At 40.2% G+C, this 15,277-nt stretch overlaps 1 long non-coding RNA gene across 1 annotated transcript in view; it reads left to right on the forward strand.

Moving 5' to 3' along the window:
- The first annotated feature begins 725 nt into the window (after positions 1-725).
- The window catches only part of LOC149798444 (uncharacterized), a 35,464-nt gene continuing 20,912 nt past the window's right edge, over positions 726-15,277 (forward strand). The window contains exons 1-2 of the long non-coding RNA XR_016422018.1: positions 726-766; positions 1,038-1,285. This is a non-coding gene — a long non-coding RNA (uncharacterized LOC149798444). The remainder of the gene's footprint in view (positions 767-1,037; positions 1,286-15,277) is intronic.

Genomic DNA, 15,277 nt, shown 5'->3' on the forward strand with positions numbered 1-15,277 from the left:
GGGATTTAAGCAAGCTTTGACTCTGGGATGTATGTGTACAAATATGAAATGCATAAAAGGAGAAAAAAAAAACGTAAACTATGGAATGCATCTGAGACATCACAGCCTGTGACCGTTGTTAAGGGAAGTTTTTGTTTGGAAACAAACGTTTCCAAGGTAAAATTATTTCATTCTTTTCTCTGTAAGAAACCATTCCGATAATGAGGGAACACGGCAGCGTGTCATAGTATATTTTTGTTTAAATTACAAAGTACATGTACATGCATGACACTGTGTACATGCGTTAAGGAAGCTATAGACGTAATCCTTTTAGCACTGGGGGGGGGGGGGCGGCCTGTACGGTTCACGAACATAATTGTGAAATCACTTTCATTTAAGTAACGTTAAAATAACTTAGCGAAATGAATGCGAATCTCAGATGATATTAAAGAGCAATCATTCCTTTTTTAAAAAAAGACATATAACCCTGCTAAATTCACTCAAGTTGTCCTATACAAATTTTATCGTTGCTATGTATCTAAAAGTACACATCCATAAATTGTTGTGAATCATGGCACAACTCCAGCTGCGCAGTTGATGGTATAATAGTATAGTGTACAAAAGAAAGAAAGGCATTTTTTCAAACTTCCGGAATATATATATATATATATATATATATATATATATATATATATATATATATATATATATATATATATATATATATGTCTTGAACATCACTCTCCTACCAGATGCCTAACAAAGAACACGTGAAGTTACATGAGCGGTAATAAAATATGCAACTCTGTTATTACATACATATATACATACATACATAGATACATACATACATACATACATGCATACATACACACACACATACATACATACATACATACATACATACATACATACATACATACATACTCAGGTAGGCTCCGAAATAAGAATAAATTTCATAATATATGGGGTGGATAATAAGTGATACTTATTTTGATTTGAATATATAAGCATACGTGTATACATAATCTAACTCTGAGTAGCTTTTTTACTTACAGGAGAAAATTCCGGAAGCGGTTATAAAATTGCTTTCCTGCCGTATAGCAATGTAGAAGAATATACTTCCTCACGTACTGGCTGAACCCAATAACCCTGACTCGTGCGTATGAATCAGCACTACATGTGGCAAACAAACATCGCGCTAAATATGGACAATCAATGACACTATCAGCCGTGGTCCAAAGTAGCTCTGTTCTTTCCTTCTTTCCTTCGTTCATAATTGTCGAGTGATTCCTAAAGATTCGAGGTGGGTAGACTTCTAAGTTAGTAAATCTCGTTCGTTGATTTGAGAAAACCAATGATTAATCTTGCACGTTTAAGACTGGCTGGTTTGTTGCCTTAACCTTCAGCTTTTGACCAAACTTTTATTCTGGGAGCGTGGACAATCGAAATTCAAGCGGTTTTATTTTTACTACGTTGCCAGAATTTAAAGCACGTTTTAATTTCTTATGTATTTAAAACTATAACATGGGATGGGGTATTTCTTTCTTGTGTACGTGATGCAAATAAATCTATGTGAGGATTGATAAATATCGTTGGGCGGGGGGGGGGCGGGGCATTCAGGATTCATAGCTATCATAATATCATTGGGTATTGGGTGGGGCAATGAGGATCCATACATATCGTTGGGATGGGGGGGGGGGGGCACAAACAAGTTGGTAAGAAGTCTATTGGATGGATCCATATGCGGGTATTTACACGTTTCAAGGGCATAACTGTAACAACTTCACTGAAAAGAAAGCTTACTCTATGAAATTTTCATGTTGTTTCGCGCTCATTCATGTTTATTTTTTGTATTTTTTTTGCGGGGGGGGGAGTATCCCATCCACAGATCTGCACCAGAATATTCGAATAAAACGTATTTCCAACAAACAGATACGCAGTAAGAATGTTATTAAGTAAAGATTCGTAACCAAAGAGTGGCAAAATTAAAAATCACTTCGATAATTCATCTTCGTTGTACATAGACACACACAAACTATTTATATTACGTCTCACTAAACGTCTAGGGGCCCCGAGTGGCCGAGTGGTCTAAAGCGCTCTTCGTTACGGATCACTGCCATCTCACCTCTGTCTGCGGCGGTTCGAGTCTAGGATTCAGCCAATGTGGGTATGTGAGAAAGCTTGCCAGTAGCTTCTCGTGGGTCGGTGGTTCTTTCCGGCGTTTTCCTGGGTTCTTCCTCCACCATTAATACTGGCCGCCATGTATAGCCTATCGCGTGCTGAAAAATGGCGTTAAACCCCACAACAACAACAACAACAACAACTAAACGTCTAACTAAGCAGTAAAATCGAAGGAAGCAGTGGAAGGAAATCAAGAGTAGTGTTCAGAGAGTCTCAAATGACGCCTTGCCCACTCACGACCTTCGGGACCAGTCAGACAGTCTTACCAACTACAGCAATTTTCATCTTCAAACCTGATGCTCTTAACTTAGCTCCAGGCATGAAGTCAGTGAATAATCGGTTCAAAATTGGGATCATTGCCGCTTAATAAATATACAGTAAAAAAAAAAAATCCCCAAATTGGGCGTGGATGGGTGGAGTTGACGTTGTGATAAGACGGAACTACATATCAGTTCATTGAACTATTTGATCATATCTTCTGAAAACACATGTTGCATCAGATACAAACAAAATAAAGAACATGTTTGTGCAGACGAAGTGCATATACGCGCCAATAAACGATTGTCCTGAACCGCAACCCGGATCCGGAAAATCGTCATTGCGGCGAATATACGTGATGAGTGATGAGTATAACAACAACACATTACTGGGAGTTATTTTTCAGAATGTTTCAAGCACAGTAATATCGGTCAAGAATTTATTGGAGATCTTGAGCAATGAATTACTATCAAAGTAATATGTAGTAAATAGTTATGTGCTAACAGCAGTATAAGCTGGGGGAGGGGAAGGGAATTGTCCAGTCGGACTGTCAGCATATAGACTAAGTTGTCAGAGTTTGTACACACAGAAACTGTAGCTGTTGTGTTAGAGTTTAACGCCATTTTTCCGCGCATGATAGGCATACATAACGGCCAGTATAACTGGAGGAGGACTTAACAGTTGCCTAGCTAGGCGCTCGACGTTAATAGGTTAGTGTCAGGACTGTTCGGCCTGGTGTCAGGATAATGTGACAGGGATAGGACATAATGCTACACGTCTGTGCCATGATGCCCCAGTGCTAGACATCACTATAAACTGCCACACTACAGACATCGTAGCAACATGAATGAAAAATTGTTAAAGATACATTAAAAATCCAAATCAATCTCTCTCTCTCTCTTTCTCTCTCTCTCTCTCTCTCACACACACACACACTTTCTTCGGTTGAGTATATATATCATGGCTAGGACACTAGTGGAGTCGGTTTCCTCTTTTCTGCTAAATGTAAGACCCGTTTAAATGCTTTAAAAAAATATAGTTGGGACAACTTATAAATGAAACAAACTGATTTGGTAAACTAATTGGTATCCTACCTTAGGGTAACCCATATTGTTTAGAATGATTCAGATTACAATCCTATATGGTCCCTACATTTGTTTTTCAGTACTGAACTTTCTACTGTGTACAAAATCACGATAAATCTTATCTTAATCTAAAGAACCATCAAAGATGAACTCACGGTGACTTTCTCGAGATAAAATGCTGTAAACAAAAAACGTGCAGTGGGACACATATTTCACATCCGAGTCAGAATCAATGCCTCATTACTCACTGTGCACCGTTGCCAATATGCTCACAGGTAAGCAAACTGTATTGCACATACCGCAGAGAATAAACGATTATCTTAAAATCAATACAAAGACTGCCTACATCTACTTCTTGTATCGCCAAAATGGGGGGGGGGGGGAACGTTATAGAAATAGACTGGAACGACATAGCGTTAAACTCTGGTTTGCTTTAATCATTAGCTGCGATTTAGAGCGCGGCAGCCATATTGAATGCCTGTGCAAGACTCCGTTTAAATACGAATAAACCAGCAGACATGCCAACCCTTGGTTCGCTCAGCAGTTAATATGTACTTTTCAGAGAGTGACGTATGTAAGATGAAGTTGTTTGCATTTAAAACAAAGTTATCGGGTTTTTTTTAATATACACATTACCTCTGAGGTTCAGGAAATGAAAATGACCAAGTGGAGCTAGCACTTTTTTGAAAGGTGCACATCTGGAGTAAGGCAAAGCTGTATACTCTATAACCCATATTACACCTATTAATCATACACCAAAATAAAGGGAATTAAAGATTACTTGAACTTTACCGAAGATATACAAGTTTGTTTTTTAAATATCCAGTATAACCAGTGAGGAAAGGCGGGGAAATTAGTTTTCTTTAAGATTCTAACCTATGCTAAATACGAAACTAGAGCGCCATCTTAAAACAAATATAAAAATGTATGCAATTATTTTTTAAAATTTTTATACCATTATGTATGATGTTCTGAATAAATTTGTACATTAATATTAGATATCGTTTAGACCCGATCCAATCAAACTTTGCGGACAATGACCCACTCACTGTATGTACGCACGTTTTAGAACACGCCACGTTACTTGCGGATTCCTCCGATCTTAGGACAAAGCTGTAAGACATAGGTGGGAAGTCGCTCGACCTAACGCCTGTGCCGATCCAAGATGCCGGATCGTCTCTCTGGTCACGGTAACCTTGTGTAAGGGATTAACGGGAAAATGTTCAGACATTAACATGGCTTATAATAATACCTTAGTTTATACATGACTTATAAACTGGGGCTGAGCAAACGTGAAATTCATGCCAAGTGATTATGAGACTATCACGGGATCTTGGAAATATATGCAAATGAAAATCTTCTATCAAACCCATGAGATACTGTTGATGCCGCTGCCGCCAAATTGACGGCTGTATCTCGCATGCCACTAATGTGGGCTGGAAAATAGTATCAGTGGTCAGGGCCGACAAGAGGAGGAGGCCACCGGGGATATATCCCCCGGGCCGGGGCCCGTAAGGAGGCCCGGGCCGAACAACACCTTACAATTTGATAAAAGACAAATTATTTTTTAATAAGAACTGACAGAGGCCCAGTTTTTTCTTACCCGAGGACCCGTGATTGCTCTCTACGGCCGTGTCAGTGATTCATTATTAGAGAGTTAATCACGCAGAAGGACCAAAGAAAATACATATTTCACATATTCGTGAAAATTGATAAAGCTACAGTATTATCAGTGGTGTATGGATAATAAAGAAGTGAGAGAAGGCATTAAAGTAGTGAGGGAACACATGTTACTCAGATGCGGGGTGGGTGGGTGGAAATGGCGAAAGCTTCTCTCCCCCCCCCCCAAAAAAAAGAAAATAAATAAATAAAATAATAATAATAAAGGGAATGCGTAAAAAATGTAAGGGAATGCTGTTCCCACGCATACCCACAACACTCTACACCCATGGCTATAACTTGGAATTTTACGGTAAGTAAACATAGACTGTAGCTGCCGACTGAATAACCAACTCCATGGTACGAGACAGTACAGTGAGGCATAATTATAAAATAGGGGCCCCGAGTGGCCGAGTGGTCTAAAGCACGCTCCTTTACAGATCACTGCCATCTCACCTCTGTCTGCGTGGGTCCGAGTCTAGGATTCGGCCAATGTGGGTATGTGAGAAAGCTTGCCAGTTGCTTCTCGTGGGTCGGTGGTTCTTCCCGGGGTTTTCCAGGGTTCTTCCTCCACCATTAATACTTGCCGCCATGCTTAGCCTATCGTGTGCTGAAAAATGGCGTTAAACCTCACAACAACAACAACATAAATATAAATAGCAACCTACGTAGCTTGACATAATTTCAGGATTACACTGTATTATTATATTTCAGAACAGTTTCTCTATCATACGTAGGTTGAAGGCCTTTGAATCACGAGCAAGATATGGCACGGTCCCAAATTCTGACACCCTTCATTTGTAACTGTATATAACCTTTCGCGTTAATCAAGCTTTCCGTCGGGAGAAGAAAAAAGTAGAGAACTCACAAAAAACAAACACGCAACACAATAAAAAACCGACAAAAGAACCAGAACGCATTACCTGGTGTATTGAAAAAGTTCTGAAAAGTGCACTGAACAAAAAAATCCTTTTTTGTGAACAGTTCATCAGCACAACCCCTCAAAGTAGTCCTCATGCACTTGATTATCAAATTATTAAATGCCAGTTTAGATTCACTTACTGGTATGATGCTCATACAATGGAAAACTGCACTTCCATCCGTTTGGCGGCTTTCAAAAATCGTCTGATTCACAGTGAATCCTTGATGATAACGGAATTGAGTGAAAGATCACTTAGAACTAAATGAGATATGTGGCGAAGTCTGAATGCTGTGGAAGCCTTTCACGACGGCGGATTTATGCGCTCGTGCTTTGTTGTGGAGTAGTTTGATATCACAGGCACACGTGGGTGGAAGCATGGTTCTGTATTGTTCGACAACTTTTAGCGAGACATTGTAGCAAACTTCATCAGTTTCGATGCTTGCGAAAACCGATCACTTCAAATTAGCCCTAAAGTATATTTGTGGTCTCAGTGTAAGATTTACTGACCTCTGAAAATGAAGTTCTTGATAACGTGCAAAATCAGCGCACCTCAGAAACAAAAGATTTGATAACGGATGTACAATATTGATCAAGGGCAGTTTTCACTTTGCAAATGTGCATGTTAACACATTTTGAGAAGAATTTTACTGATTTCGCATTTCAATCAAGGCATATATTAGACTGATTTTAGCAAGTCGTCACCATAAAATACATAATGGATCCAATTGATCGGAACACTTTTATTAGACTCATAATATACATATTGGTCCGCTAGGCTGGTCTTCGTAGGGATAATATAAAAAATTGTATGGTGAATCGCCAGATACCAGAGGCACTTAGCGTTGATGGTGCAGAATGGACGTTATACGCATAAAAACGTCAAGTGACACTAGCTGATTCAAACCCCTGTACCTGTACAACCGGGTCTATTGCATCTAAAAATAATGCATATTAAATCCTACTGACAGTCATATTACGTAGAGCGATCTGTGGTATCTGTTCGCATTCTCTGATCTATTTTTTTCTTTCTTTCTTGAGTCGGGTCCAAGAAAGTAAAATCTGATTAAAATCAGATCCCCGCTGTCCTACGTGAAGAACTGACGACAACCACTTAAGGGTCATGTTCTGGTGACATTTGAATTAGCCAATGCAAATTCAGCTTTCAAAAATCTGAAAGTGAATTAATCGTTCAGTATACGTTCATGCTCTTCATCCATACTGCTCAGTCTCCAAACATGAATATATAAGACTTCATATGATTGGTTGATAAAATTAGCGATTATGGTAATAACATAGGTTACCAGAACATGACCCCTAAGCGGTCGTTGTCAGAGCTTCATGTTTAACAGTGGAGATCTGATTTTAATCAGATTGCAAGAAAGTAAATCCATACTTCATCACGTGACAATCTCATTCAGACCCCTCTGTTTGCTCTTTTTATGCTTGGCAAGTAGCTAGCTGTTTGACCGTTTCAATCCGAGTATGTTGCTGATCAGCCGTCAACAAAAGCGAGAGTAATCTTGCACAAACCTTTCTGAGCTTCAAATTAATCTTGTGACGAGAACAGGTGGATGGAATGAGTTTAATCGGGGTCATTTATAGTGGAAGAGCGGACCGATTGAGTTCTTTCACCAATACTAACACGCGTTACAAAATTCAGTCACAGTGAGGAGTCTGTCTTCCAATCCGAAGAGAACTGCCGGTGACGTCACATTCCCTATATAGATACGCTAGCATCTGTGTGCAGTGAATCAATGCGACAGTGTTAGACCATGACGAAAACTAAGAAAACGATGAATTGGGGAGCACTGGATGCGGAGACAAGGAGTGATGACATAGAAGTGGCTCTCTTCACAAGAATTTGTTCCGGGACCAGTACTTTTGCCGTTTTCTCCTTCCTTACCGTACGTTGAGGATTTTAAACAAAGACAGAAAGAAGAATTGGAGAAAAAAAAATCAGCAACAGAAAAAAGCAAGACAAGCCTTTCTCATTCAGCAGCAACAGCAAGAAGAAGAGGCAAGAAGAAAACGACAGGAAGAAGAAGAAGCAGAGAAGAAACGCCTTGTTTCTTCTCTGCTTCTTCTTCCTGTCGTTTTCTTGTTGCCTCTTCTTCTAGGAAAGAAGGTAGAGAGGGAAAGTCAAACGGTGACGGTACTCTTATACATATTGGCAGAGTTAAAGAGTCTGAAAGAAATGTATCAGACTTCTTTAATACGACCCAAGAGAAAAAGACCATCCCCAGCCAAACACGCCAATCCTATTCACAGCCCTCTATGCCAGAGATAACAACCCTAGTGATTTCTACCAGACGTGTTTATTGGTATACGGTTTAACACTATTTTTCAGCACAAGACAGTTATAAACGGCGGCCATTATTAATGTTGGATGAAGAACCCGGGAAACCCCCGGAAAGAGCCACCGACCTACAAGAAGCTACCGGCAAGCTTTCTCACATACCACACATTGGCTGAACTGGAGACTCGAACCCATACAGACGGAGGTGAGATGACACTGATCAGTAACGGTGAACACTTTAGACCACTCCGCCACTCGGGGCCAGGTCGAGAAGGTGGCATTGGTCATGGCAAAGGGATAAGGCAGTTACGGCTTATTGCCCCCCCCCCCGGTTCCTGACTTTGCTTTTAAAAAATAACTAAACAACGATCCTTTTCAGGGCCACTCACCCCTCTCGAAAATCAACTAAAACTAAAAACCCTTTTTCCCACATAATGGACGTGAGAGAGTGCACGAGTCTTGGTCCTTATTATAAAAATCAAAACCAAGAGACACTTACGTTATTCTTTCTGGTATACTCTCTGGTAAAAATGTACAATCCATTTTCACAACGCAACACTTTTAAAAGTTTATTTTTCTTCTTCTTTGAGTTTTCACTCTCTCCTTTTTTGAATTTCTTCACTGTCACAGTTTTTTCCTTTTCTTCCACACTTTAGTCTCGTCTTCTTTTCGTTTCCTTCTGGACGTGTCTGGGTTCTTCCTTTTTGGAGTTTACCTCTTCTTCCTGTTTGATACCCCCTCTCTCTCTCCTGCTCGTGTTGACTTAGGGCAGTCTGAAGACCAATGTTCTTTCTCTTGACAATGATAGCTGACATCTTGACCTTTGTCTCTCTTAACTCTTGTCTTGCTTTGACGCTGTGGACATTATGTGACCCGATGCCCTTTCTTCTTACAGATATAGCATGTGTCTTGATTTTTATCTCGAAAGGGCGGGAGTAGTCCGTCGGCTCCTCTTAAGAAAATCTTCGTATGACAACTCACAAAGCTCTGATCAGAAGTTCCAATTGTGTTGGCTCTTCCATCGTTCTCGTAGGATTGAGAATGAAAGGAATACATTGAGGGAATATGCTGACCCTTTATATATGGAAGACATTGGCCGTACATTGATATGAAGGGGACCATGGTATTTAAAATGTAGTAATTTCACTTTTTTGCCATCACGATGAAACGATCGCATAATTTCGTGAAGAAAGGAGAAGAAGAAAGCAAGAGGCAGAAAAGTGACATATCGCCTCGCACCGTAGCTGAAGTCTTGGCTCAAATCCATGCTAGTGATTTCGAAGATGACATGAGTGAGCCAGAATCCAAACCCAGACAGTCAACGACAAACCAGAGTCCACCATTAGCAACCCTTGAAAAGTACTACCACATTCGAGAGTAGGATAAGTGCTTCTCAAGAAAATTTAAAACCACAGCCTACACGTACATGGTGAAATTTAAAGATTTCAAGTCCGAAGTACCGCTGAAGAATACAGATGGGCTCATCACCGATTTGTAGAATTCTTTGCTAACCACACTGAAACAGCAATGTGGAGCCAACGAAGACGATCGCTTGCGACTTTCCATTTATCACGACAGTCTGAAGTCCCCTATTAGGATCAAGTTTAGCAGCCCAGCAGAATTGACACCATCCAAAGTCATCGACAAGATTCAACACGTTCAGCAATCCCACGAAATGTTTCACCTCACCGATGGAAAAGCGACACTGTACATGATCCACGTTTCTCTTCCCAAGGGGGCAGGATGCAGAAGATGTTAGTGGTGGACGACCTTCGCAGTACCAAAAAGAGTCTCGTTCGAACTGACAACCCTCAAGACAATATGAGTTTAGTGGGACCAACGTATGCGAACAAAAACGGCATATTGCAAGTATTACGGTGACTTGAGCAAAAAATTCAAATCATCATAAAAGATCCGTACAAAATGCAAAAATAATTCATAATGCACAATAATTATTACGAGTCAACACGTAATAGAAATATTAAATCAACAATTGTTTATGATAAATTTATATAATCTTTCGTAGTTCGTACTTACTCGGTATTATGTACTTTGAAATGAAATTGAGTAAGAACAAGCTACCCCATAATGTCCATATCGTGTGTTCTCTTCTGTTGATTTTTTTACCCTTCCAAAACTTGTATACCGGATCAAGATCCACGGTTTGTTCACTTGTTAGATAAAATGTAATTCGCATGATCATGTCCAAATGGTCAACCTCAAGTCTGTCACGCAGTTTTGTCTTAATATTGTTCATCAGACTTAAACCACGATCAGCATCAGCACTCAAAACTTGAAATGCATTACATATAGCCACAAATGTCGCCATGGTTGAAAATTTCTCCTCTGTTAGCACGAAGCCAATAACATCCGCAAAAGTTTTCAACTTCCAGATTGGAGTTTTTCCTTTTAAAATAAATTTTAGATAATTGTATTCCGACTGAGGTTTTGTATGTGTAGTTTCTCCAAATAGGCCTAGTAAATGTGTTCGTATTTCATCGCTAATTTGCTTAGTTCAGCTTTCCCGTAATCAAAGTTTGAATCGCCTGAGTATCAAACGATGCCCACTCTCTTAATTCGCCATCTGGGAGTCTTTCATGTAATAGACAGACACGCTCTATAAACCTTAAGATCGCAGCTGTATCTGTGTCTTCATGACCAGTTGTTGACAACAGCATCTTCACAGCGTCGCTCCAATGAGTTTCATTTCCTTCCAAATACTGTGATTTCAGTTTAGAATTATTTGCTTTGGCAAACTGTATAGTCTCTATGGTTGATATACAGCTTCTTAGGAAAACTGATGTAGCTAACACTTCACTGAAGACAGTTTTCGCGACGTGAACTTGAGGGTTTTAGAGTTCTTTTAAACAATAATTTGCAATCGGGTCATTATTTTCCTCGACCTGCTTCTGAAAATATTCTATTAAAATTGTGCAGTTTTTCATCAAAGCTTTAAAGTAAAATGTTGAGACATCCATCTCACCCCATTCGGTGGCCTAAAAGAGAAAACATCTTCATCGGAGAAGTTATCGAGCTCTTCAAAAGCAGCCTTTTGACATTCGATCGGCTAAAAACAGTGAAGACCGTCTGGAGTAATATCTCAATATTTTTCATAAGAGAAACTTTTCCCCACGTGTCATCGATTCCAAGATCTTCTCTGTGTGCCACGCAATGCTGCTCAGTCAGATGAGGAACCTCGGCACGGATCAGTGCAGCCACGCCATTTATTCTTCATAAAATAATGGATGCCCCATCTGATGTAAACATGACCATCTTTGAAAATCAAGATTGTTCGTCATATAAAACTCCTTGATTGGAGAAGAAATAGACCCACTGTCGCAGGATGTCAGTTGTACTATGCCAGCAAAAAGTGTTCGGTAGCACTTCGTTCCTGCAGGATTATATTTAATGTATATGATTAGCATTTTGGTTACAGATATGCCTGTCCTTTAGTCTACAATAAGTGTATGGAATTTAGACTGTCAAACTTCCTGCATATATATCTCTTTGACAACTGAGTCGATACATTCAACAAGCTCAAATACATAATTTTTACTTCTCCAGCTATCAAATATTTAGCCATGTGATCATGAATATCCTTTACTGACAGCATCGAAGCGTTCACCGAGAGAGCCATCAAGACATTATCAGTAAGAATCTTCACTTGCTCACCGTTACTTCGTTGGCGATCATTCACTTCGATTCGCATATGTCGATCATCCTTTGACTCGTCAGCAAGAAGTTGATTTCAGCTCCAGCTTGAGTTCTTTTCAATTTCACTACTGAGTCCAAATAGATTTCTGTGTAATATGTCTCTTTAGATAATCCGATTTACCCATATCCCAAGTTTTTCCAGTCGCAAAATCACGACTCGCTTTAGCCTCGACACATACTTTACAAACAACACCGTCGTCCTCAGAAAAATGAAAAATATTTCCTAATTCCGCATGCTGCGATAGTTTCGATTCTACCGTTTCGGTTTCAACAAGTTCTTTCAACCATGCTGATTTAAATGTACTAGTGACCGCTTTTTTATGCTTTGTGTCTGCGTCATCTTCACGTTTTAATTTTGACATTAAACAAGAAGATGCAAAAAATATTATAAAAATCAATGTGTTTAAATTAAAATGCAACCATCATTCAACGCAAGTATCCAAATTCAATGAAATGAACTCTTACGAGCAGCCTTGGTTGCCAAGCGCTTTTTCGGAGCCTTTTGCCGATGATACACCGCTTGTGGTTGGCCAGGGGAATTTGAACGACTTCCTTTGATAGAGTGATATTAGCGGGATTTGATTGGCGAGCATTCCGCCAAAATTTCAATACGTCTAGAGTTAATAAGGTTTTCTTAATGCAACAAGATTGATAATTTTGAATAGATTTTAGCATTAATGTTGGATTGAATATTTGGTAATTTTGATCTGCTGTGCGGAGAACTATTCAGCTGCAAGGGTATGTCTGAGTAGCTGCGCAGCCACGCGCGCAGCTTAGAGGGAACGTTGCTTGGCTCCACGCTATACGTTGAAAGTACACCCTCAAGAAGTGCGTGGAGAACTGTTGTTTCGAAGCAAAGAATTCAAGGACGGAAAATACATTCACGTCTATCATCACGATGAACATTCTATACCATTAACAGTATCTCGGCATTCATGCGATACAATTATTATTGTGAGAAATGTGACTATGGTTATAACAAGTGGAGCAGCACAAGTGGATATTGTGGATCAAAATGTGAGGGCTGTTTGGCCTCTGAACCCTGTTTGAGTGAAGAACAAAAACGAGTGCATTGCTCAGCTCGTCAGTGCACTTTTGTCAGCCCAATATGTTACCAACAACAACCCAAGACGCAAGGCTCACAGCGGAAAAGTGTTTGCCAACTCCTGAGATTGTGCCCTACTTGTGGACAAGTCATACGTAGCAATAATGCCAAAGCATACCTATGTCCAGGAAAGAAACGATATCACATTTGTCAGTAAATCGTGGACTTGGAACACGAAAAGCTACATTAAAAAATACCAACCCCACAGAAGAAAGAAGAAGACGACCACAAGAAAAAATGCAATTTCATATTTTCGATTTCGAATGCATGCAAGAAAATTATATTCACATTCCTAATTTCTGCGTGCCTCATCGAACGTACGAGAGGTGCATCCAAGAGCGTATAATTTGCCCTTGCCCTCACTGCAGCAAAATTCTAGGAGGACGTGAAAAAACGTTCGATGACCTAACACGCTCCCCGATTTTACCCAATGGATCTTAGACCCTATCGACAAGACGTGGAGCCAAGATGACATCGAACGTTACGAGGATTGCCATCGCTATGACACGGTGATAGCTCACGATTTCTCGGGATACGATGGACAGTTTTTTTTCTAAAATAATATACGGAACAAAACACAGAACGTCCTAAAATGCTTTTGAACGGAGTCAAAATCATTTCCATGCAAGTGGGACAAGTGAAATTTAAAGATTCGATGAGGCACTTGGCAACGCCTTTGAGACGAATGGCTCAAATATTGGAAATGGCCAAAGGCTATTTTTTCCACAACATGCCGTTCTGCTATATTTGCCTCACGATCACTATTACGATCCCGACAACATGCGCACCGAACACCGAGAAGCTTTCTACGCTTGGTACCACGCTATTGCCTCGGATCCCTTCGACTTTCAGGAAGAAGTGTTAAAATAATGTCGATCGGACGTGGGCATTTTACGGCGATGATGTGGACAATTTCGAGAATTGTTTATGGAGTACGGAAGGATAATCCTTTGAAAAAAGGATGTACCATTGCCAAAGCTTGTTCCTTAGTGTATCGCAAACGATTTACGCCCGAGAACACCCTGGCTGTCATCCGCCCTCAAACGACCATTACTTGTGCGACAAGGAAGACAAATGGATCCAACATGCCCGAAACGGAGTATGGGACTAGACCATCGGAACGTATTCGGTGGATGGCTGAGATTTAGAAAAACCCCAGACTGTGTACGAGTTTAACGGTTTCTTTTTTCACGGATGTCCCATCTGCTACCCTCAGCGTGGCACTAAAAATCAGTTCTGGAAGATTTGTACGAGGCCACTTGTCAGCGTAGTATGAAATTAGAACAGCAAGGATACCAAGTGATGGAAATGTGTGAACACGAGTACAATCACCGTTTTAATATCGATCCCGAATTTAAGCGTATCTTGGAAAGTTAGAAGTTGTTGGACCCTTGGAACCCGAATGGCAGTTTGTATGGAGGACGGACGAATGTTACTTGTTTGCTGTACCACGCTGACGAGGAGAAAGGAGAAGAAAGCAAATACTTCGACCTGGATAACATTTGACAATACCAAGGATTGATTAAATGTAAATTCTTGCCTCTAACGGACTTGTACCATCCCGTTCTTCCTGAACAATGCCAAAGAAAACTGACGTTTCCATTGTGTCGCCCCCGTGCCAAAACGCGCTACCAAGACTAACCTTGTCCGAACACTCAGGAAGAGCGCACATTGACGGGAACGTGGGTCAGAGTGGAATTGTTCAAAGCTGTGGACCTGGTATACCAACTGTTAGAAGTGTACGAAAGTTACCACTTTCCCAAGAGAGAATGGTGCCGAAAGGGTGACGAGACTCAAAAAGGCATTTTCTCGGACTAAGTGGATGCAGATTTGGAACTGAAAGAAGAAGCCAGTAGTTATCTTTCCTGGTGTCAAACTCCAGAACACCAAGAGAAATTCAAAGATAAATACTTTACAATAACTATTCATGGTTAAGATCAAACTTCTATGCTACGTGTGGTGTATGAGTTAGTGACTCATCCATTTTGGTACGGTTCTGATATGAAACCGATTATTTTCCAAAAGTACATTTAAAACATCCACAAGAGGGCATAAAAACTAGCTAAGATGTCACG

The sequence above is a fragment of the Sinohyriopsis cumingii genome, chromosome 6 (assembly GCF_028554795.1).
Source record: "Sinohyriopsis cumingii isolate HCF-2022 chromosome 6, ASM2855479v2, whole genome shotgun sequence".
NCBI classification, from domain to species: Eukaryota; Metazoa; Mollusca; class Bivalvia; order Unionida; family Unionidae; genus Sinohyriopsis; species Sinohyriopsis cumingii.